The sequence below is a fragment of the Electrona antarctica genome (genome assembly GCF_951216825.1).
Source record: "Electrona antarctica genome assembly, chromosome: 1".
Taxonomy (NCBI): Eukaryota; Metazoa; Chordata; class Actinopteri; order Myctophiformes; family Myctophidae; genus Electrona; species Electrona antarctica.
In genome coordinates, this window is record NC_136806.1 from 25,862,513 (window position 1) to 25,869,998 (window position 7,486).

The following is a 7,486-nucleotide window of genomic DNA, read 5'->3' on the forward strand; positions in this document are numbered from 1 at the left end:
ACAGAGTCGGAGAAGGGAGGGGAGTGCATTAGAGAGAGAGAGAGAGAGAGAGAGAGAGAAGGAGGAACAGGGGGTGGGGGGAAGTTGTTGGTGTTATGAGAGCAGTAAATTATGTCATTTCTTCTTTCTTCTCTCATCTATATATATTTTACTTCACCAGTGGTTCTCAAACTTTTATTTTATTTCAAGGAACCCCATAATGTAACTCTGCCTTCCTATACAGAGCCATGTCATAAAAAGGAAACTAGCTACTATAGTTCTCTACTCCCGTCGTAAAAGAGTCAAACTACATTATGTTTATCATACTCTACCACTCTTCATATAAGTGTCATAACGTGCTACAGTTGCCTGAAATATTCCACTCTTGTTCAAAAAGAGCAAGAGGGAGTCATGCCTGTGGGCAGGTGTGAGACAGCCCTGTCACAGTTCTGAACCTGCATGACATATCAAACCTCTTTTAGAAGAGAACTACTGCAATACAGTATGTCCAGAGAAACCACTGCCGTAACGCTTTTAATGTCAGACGTTAAAAGCGTGTCCTGAAGTGTTTGTCAATTGATATGTTGATATATCCAGCCATTCACAGAGGGAACACTTTTGATTTAATAATATAACCCTTATAATATATTCATTGTTGAAATGAAGAGATATACAACTGTAGGTTTCAATTTCGGTGACCTTAAAACCATAAGCCATATATAGTTTGTTGTAGGACAAATGGTGAAAATAGCCGATCTGCAACTTGTAGATCTGCTATTTCCGATTATTATTATTTGAAAAACAAAAAAAGCATTTTTTAACAGGAAAAGATAAAACAAACATAAAAACTATAACAACATGGCCACAATAGGGATGCCAGGCTGTGGCTAACATAAATAAGTTTAATACTTTAATACAGTACATAGCCTAGATGTAGTTCATAGGTCAAGATGAGCTCCTCACAGAATCTACATTCCATTCTGCTGAGTGTAAGGGTTTATTGGTTTTAGGGAATGGAGAAGAGTAGACTAGAGGAGAGAGGGAGGGAGGTTTAGTAGTGGACGCTTATTAGCTTGAAATATCCATGAAGCAGCTGCAGCATTTCCGCGGTAACACCTGTCGCCATGGCGCTGGGATGTCGACATGCTTCTGTGTCAAAGTCTGCATATCTAGCGTACTACACATTCACAGAACGGCAAGGCGTGCTCGTGAGCACGCACACACACAGCCACTTCATCTGTGTACAGAGCAGACAGATAAAGAACTTGGACTGGGTCTGTAATCCTTCAGGGTAGATTGACTTCTTTGTTGTGACTTTTATACGTTTAATATCTTCTCTCCCCTCCTATCATCTTCCTTCCTTCCCTCTGCACTAGTCCGGGAATAGGGAATGTTGTGTTTCCATGACAACTGCAGTGGTGGAGGAAATGGATTAGATACTCTGCAGCTCAGTGCTGTGTGTGTGTGTGTTTGTGTGTGTGTGTGTGTGTGTGTGTGTGTGTGTGTGTGTGTGTGTGTGTGTGTGTGTGTGTGTGTGTGTGTGTGTGTGTGTGTGTGTGTGTGTGTGTGTGTGTGTGTGTGTGTGTGTGTGTGTGTGTGTGTGTGTGTGTGTGTGTGTGTGTGGCTGGATTGGGGGAGGAGGAAGTGTTTATGGGGTGTGCAGTTTGTGAAAGGGGATTGGGTTGGGGGTTGAGTATAGGAGAGGGTGGGGCGGGGGGGGGGGGGGTGCCCTCAAACCACATAGTGCCAGCTCCCAGCTGGAAGCTTATGATCTCTCAAAAGGCACACTGTTGTGTATCATGTCTAGTGGATGAAAACCAATTGATTTTACATCTCGCTCTTGTGCCATTCTACTCTGCATGTGCTGTTGATTTTCAAATAACATTTGGTTTCTGTTACCAATCCAGCCTTCTGTTTCTGTTCCCGTCGTATGGTCTTTTTAGATTATTTGGTTTCTGCTTCCTTACAGTATGAACAGGTGTTCTGACCTCTGTCTCATATCAGCACATTTTACACACTGTGTTGGACCCCTTGACTCTATAAACCTGCATGGGTGGGGCCTGAAACACTGCTGAAAATACTCTCCTCGTCCCCTCTAGGAAAATCTGAGGCAGACAATTAACCCATTTTCATCCTCTTCTCCATCACTCTCGATCAGATTCCCCTCAGTCATGGCCAATCCCTCCACCCAGAACCATCTCTCCCTGCCTGAGTCCCATCCTTCCAGCTGAAAAAACAGGCACAGAAGCTTTGGCAAGAGCAATGGGGAGAGGGGGGGGGCTTTTCAGATGGAGAGAAAAGAGGGCTTGCCACAGTGAAAGGGAGCATTGTGTGTTTCTTCTTCCAAATGCTATGGCTCCATCTCTGTGCTTTAGTTGAGCCAGCAGTCAGCACATTACTGTGTCTCTTTAAATCAGGGCAGAGTTAGTCCTAGCAACGTTCAGGCTGCACTGCTCCAATGGCCTCCTCCTCCTCCAGCCAAAACCACAGTCTCCTCCCCTCCTATACTTCATCTCAGTTCCCGCTATATTACCTCAATCAGACACTTTTCCTTCCGCTGGAGTAACGGGAACATTCATTTGTGAATTTGAAGTGGGGCGGGGGGGGGGGGGGGAGGGGGGGGGGGGGATACTGTTTGTCAGCAGTATTCGGATGTAATCACTATAAGATTTGTTATCAATCATTGAGTAATCTTCTTATATCTGCGAGCAGCCTTCAATATCTGGCCAGTCAGTCTATTTTGGGAGCATGTTCCGTTCTGTTCTGTTCTCTCACAATTCATTTTTCATGAGCAACATCTGTCCAGTGGAGTTCCACCGCCCCCCCCCCCCCCCCCTTCTCTCTCTCACTAGCTCCTGGCTCAGAGAAGAGACCTGACTTATCTGCTATAGTGCCTGTTCTCAAGAACAAAAGCACTGCATGGAAACATATATACACTCTCCCTTGTGTGATACAAACAAATATCGTCTCAAAAAGGCTTTCAAATAAACCTGTTTGATGGACAAATAAATGGATACACGCACACACACGCGCACACACACACGCGCACACACACACACACACACACACACACACACACACACACACACACACACACACACACACACACTGGAGCACCAAACTAGATTTAACACACACAGTGGCAATACTGGGACATAATCCGCAACAAAGACTGTCATAATCTGGTCTTCAAGTCCGCTCTGCCCACAGAACCACACTCTGTCCTCCAACATGTGGTGGTGACCCATATCACCTCTCAGCTCCACTCTAATGGAGGAACAGCTGCAGGATGGGGGGATGGACGTGTGTGTGTGGGGGGGGAGGGGCTTCCTTCCCTTCAGCGGATTGCTGAGAAATCAGAAGGGGGAGACTTGAGGAGGCGCGGGAAACATACTTCCTGTCCCGCCATAGGCAGCTTTTACATCACATCCTGTTTCTGGCAACACACATGGCTCAGATGGGGTCCTCGGTCTGAAATGGGATCCTCTGTTTCCTCTGACCTCATTGCCGCTGGCTCACACCCAGAGAAGGGAAGAGGAATGGAGACACATGCATGTTTGTTTGTTCGCATAGTGCTGGAATGGTGGTTTTTGACACCTAGAACGTGAATGTTTTGACATAATTTGTCTTGAAGATGTCACCATTTCTGGTGTGTAAGTGCTATCTCTCGCCATGAATTAATTGCCATCTGGTTGTGTAATCCCTCAGAGAGGAATTAAAGAGGTTTGAGTTTCCCTGTGTTGAGTCAAATTAAGCCGCAGGCTCCACTCCTGGTGGTGGCTCTTTCGTCCGTTCCTTTAAGTTTCAGCTTTGCAACGATATAATAATATTACACTAATTTAGTCCCCCTCAGAACTTGCTGTTAGATTGTGGAAATAAAACGATAAAAATGATTAGTTTCTGTACAATCACACATAATGTTCACATCTGTGGTGAACATTCACCACAGATGGTCACCTCCAGCTTATTATTATTAAAATGCTGGAGGTGCACAACTGCTTGCAACACAATGCATTTGTTAGTTTTCTCCGCCATGATGCCATTTTGTTTAATTTTGTTTCATCACGATATGCTGTATAGTCTTTACTGTAATACTGTGACAGGAGACATGATCATTTATCCCACTAGTTGAATTAGAGTTAATTTAAGCTATTTGGTCCATGTCCATGTGTGTGCAGAGAGAGAGAGAGAGAGGTGTGTGCATGTGTATGTTTCTCTGTGTCACACTCAGGATGTGATGATGCCTCTAATGTGTTCAGAATGTCTGACTAAGTGTATTACAACATACAGGCAGACCATTGTGAAGGGTACAATCATCAATGACTTTCCCTCCATTTCCCTCCATTGGATGCACCCGCACTATACATCACTGCCCTCGTTTGGAGTCTTTTTGTCTGTGAGTGTGTATCCTGTGACTGTGTGTATTCCTCTTTTGTACGTGTGTGTGTGTGTGTGTGTGTGTGTGTGTGTGTGTGTGTGTGTGTGTGTGTGTGTGTGTGTGTGTGTGTGTGTGTGTGTGTGTGTGTGTGTGTGTGTGTGTGTGTGTGTGTGTGTGTGTGTGTGTGTGTGTGTGTGTGTGTGTGTGTGTGTGTGTGTGTGTGTGTGTGTGTGTGTGTGTGTGTGTGTGTGTGTGTGTGTGTGTGTGTGTGTGTGTGTGTGTGTGTGTGTGTGTGTGTGTGTGTGTGTGTTTATTAGTGGGAATGTGCTTAATTAAGCCAGGCAGCGGGGTGGGGAGGGATGAAGACAGCAATAAAAAGAACAATCCTCCCATTCTGCTGGGTCTCCCCTCTGGGAAGCGCCTCACTTCCTGTCCATGTGCAGTGACAGGAAACAGGAATTTGGTGACACATGGAGGCAACAAGGACAGCAGGAATCACCATGAGGGTCAGGGGATGACAAACTCTGGTAAAGTAACCCTGAAGTTGATGCAGTTCACGTTATACTTGTATTTCTACTGTATTAACAAGACTTGTACTTCAATTTCTTTTTGAAGGGTGGGTTTAAAAAGTAGGGGACCATTTAGCCGCAATTTGCAACTCTAGATTTTTTTTTATAATGGGATGAATCTAGAGTTGCAATACCCTCCATTGACTCCCCACTCATCCATTTGCGTTTGCGATCTGCTTGTCTTAAACGACGTTAAACTCACCAACATTGCAGCTGTAGTCCAAGCTTGAATTATCCTCTTTCAATCTGCCAAGCTTGTTTTTCATAAAAATCCCCCGTAGACATGTTATGAGCTACTTTCTGTCAAGAAGAAGAAATGTTGGAGTTTGGAAGCGCTCGTTTTTATTAAGGGGTCGCGCTGCTGCCTCCTGCATTATGTGCAAATGCGAAACAGATGCATGCAGGGCCGTTCAGTGACTTACGACGAGCGCTTCCAAACTCCAGCACTTAGAAAAAGAATCACTTGCACAGAATTTCTTGACAGAAAGTAGCTCATAACATGACTACGGGGGATTTTTATGAAAAACAAGATCGGCAGATTGAAAGAGGATAATTCAAGCTTGGCCTAGAGCTACAATGTTGGTGAGTTTAACGTTGTTCAATACAAGCAGATCGCAAACGCAAATGGATGAGTAGGGAGTCAATGGAGGGTATTGCAACTCTAGATTCATCCCATTATAAAAAAATCTAGAGTTGCAAATTGCGGCTAGGGACCATTCCCTTACAGACCCAGAGATTTCCATTCAGCGAAATCTGGGCATGGCTCCAGTCTTTGTATTACTTTGTATTGTTGACTCATCTGTGTGCAGGATTTTCTTTGCTCTTCTATGCCACGTTTTCTTCCGTATGCTTCACCGTGCTTTGACAGATCTGACTAATGGTTGTATGTCGGACTAACACTTCTCGACCTCGCATTTCATAAATGAATACAATACTTTGTCATACTACAGACAAAACAAAGATGCATGAAAGTCAAAAGAATAACTGATCTAACAAGCTCAGAACACGTTGCATTGTCTATCTGCTGTTTCTATATATTTTTTAAAGTGTAAGTGTGTCAGTGGGTTTTATAAACATTGAACCAATGTATACCAATGGAAGTATAAACGAGAGTTGTGGCTACATAATAACGCTTTTGGACAACTTTCTTTTTGAGTGCATTGCCAGATCTGACTAATTGTTGTTGCATATGTTTGTGTTCCAGCAAGCTATTCCATTCAGTGATGTGGACTTCATAGACTACAAGACAAGAATTGAGCAGAGAAAGAACCATAACACAAGAGTTGCCTTAGCAACCAGTGCATAAGGCAAGGAGAGACGAGGGAGAGAATGACACAATTTGAGATTCATCAGTCTGCAGTCTTCACCGTTAGAGCGCTGGATAGTATACATAACATGAGCTCCTTTGTCATTGGCGTTTTCCTTTTCATAATGTAGGCTAAATCTAATGTAACGGACCCGCAGTCTACCTTTTTATTGTGATGTTCAGGAAGTGTTGACATGCTGGCCCTTTAATTTGACATGGGTCGTTAAGGATAATTGGTGATTAGAAGCTGTAGGTAGCTCAGCTGTGGAGGTGGGGACTGGTTTAAAACAGTCCTCCATGGTTAAGCATCAGAGACACAAGGGAAAACTTTGGCTGAGTATAAGGATGGAAAGAATGGCCAAGGGAAAGGCGATGGAATGTACAAACATAAAGGAGAAGTGAGTTATCTTATGATAGTTCTAATAGTTGTAAAAATGCAGATCTACAAAGCATTCGGTGTAATATTATTCTAATCATAATGTACATTTCAGTTGGAACAAACCATGGATACACGGACTCAACAATTAGCACCCAGCTGGAAAGGGGACATGGTGAAAATCTTTTTATTGGTTATGGTCTGATGGTCTTGTGTTACATTCTTTGAGGTTTATTGTTTTCATATTGTATTTGATATCTGCACTGTATGGATTTTATTGGTTATGTAAATATGGTTTAAGTGAACAGCTTGTACTTATATATATGTTGTGTTTATTGATTGTCTGATTTATGATGCATATTATGTTTTCTTTATTTTAGTTATTTTAGTTGATTCACTAATAAAGCAACTTAAAATCATCAGGCAGTCTTCAACCTTATTGGCCAGCTGAGTCTGCTACATCTAAGCCCGCCTTCTTAGATTTCTCACAAGCAATGGCCAGAAGTTTATAGTTATGAATAGTCTGACAATATACTTTGTGTAACCTGAGTTATCTTTTAAAAAGGGTAGGCGTAATAAGCCTCGGCTTCTGCCTTCACCTTTTCGGTACCACTAGTTATTTGGATTTTAATATGTATGTACGTTTGTATGTACTCCTTTTTCCTTTCATGGACCGAAATAAAATCTATCTGTCTCTGTCTATCTAACAGGCTGCCTACTGTACTTATATACCGTATAGTCCAACATGGGCAACCTGTGTTGATGATGGTCTGACGGTCATTTTATTCAGGGTAAAATTCAATCAAGAGGTTATATTCTCCTTGTATTCAAGTGCTATACTAATTCCTGATCCGCAGTCACATCTCCACATCAGTCCC

The 7,486-nt window shown here is 43.0% G+C and overlaps 1 long non-coding RNA gene across 1 annotated transcript; it reads left to right on the forward strand.

Moving 5' to 3' along the window:
* The first annotated feature begins 4,772 nt into the window (after nt 1–4,772).
* On the forward strand, nt 4,773–7,009 carry LOC306930389. The gene is made up of 3 exons (XR_013790885.1): nt 4,773–4,884; nt 6,131–6,630; nt 6,724–7,009. It is a non-coding gene; the product is annotated as an uncharacterized lncRNA (long non-coding RNA).
* Nucleotides 7,010–7,486: the final 477 nt, after the last annotated feature.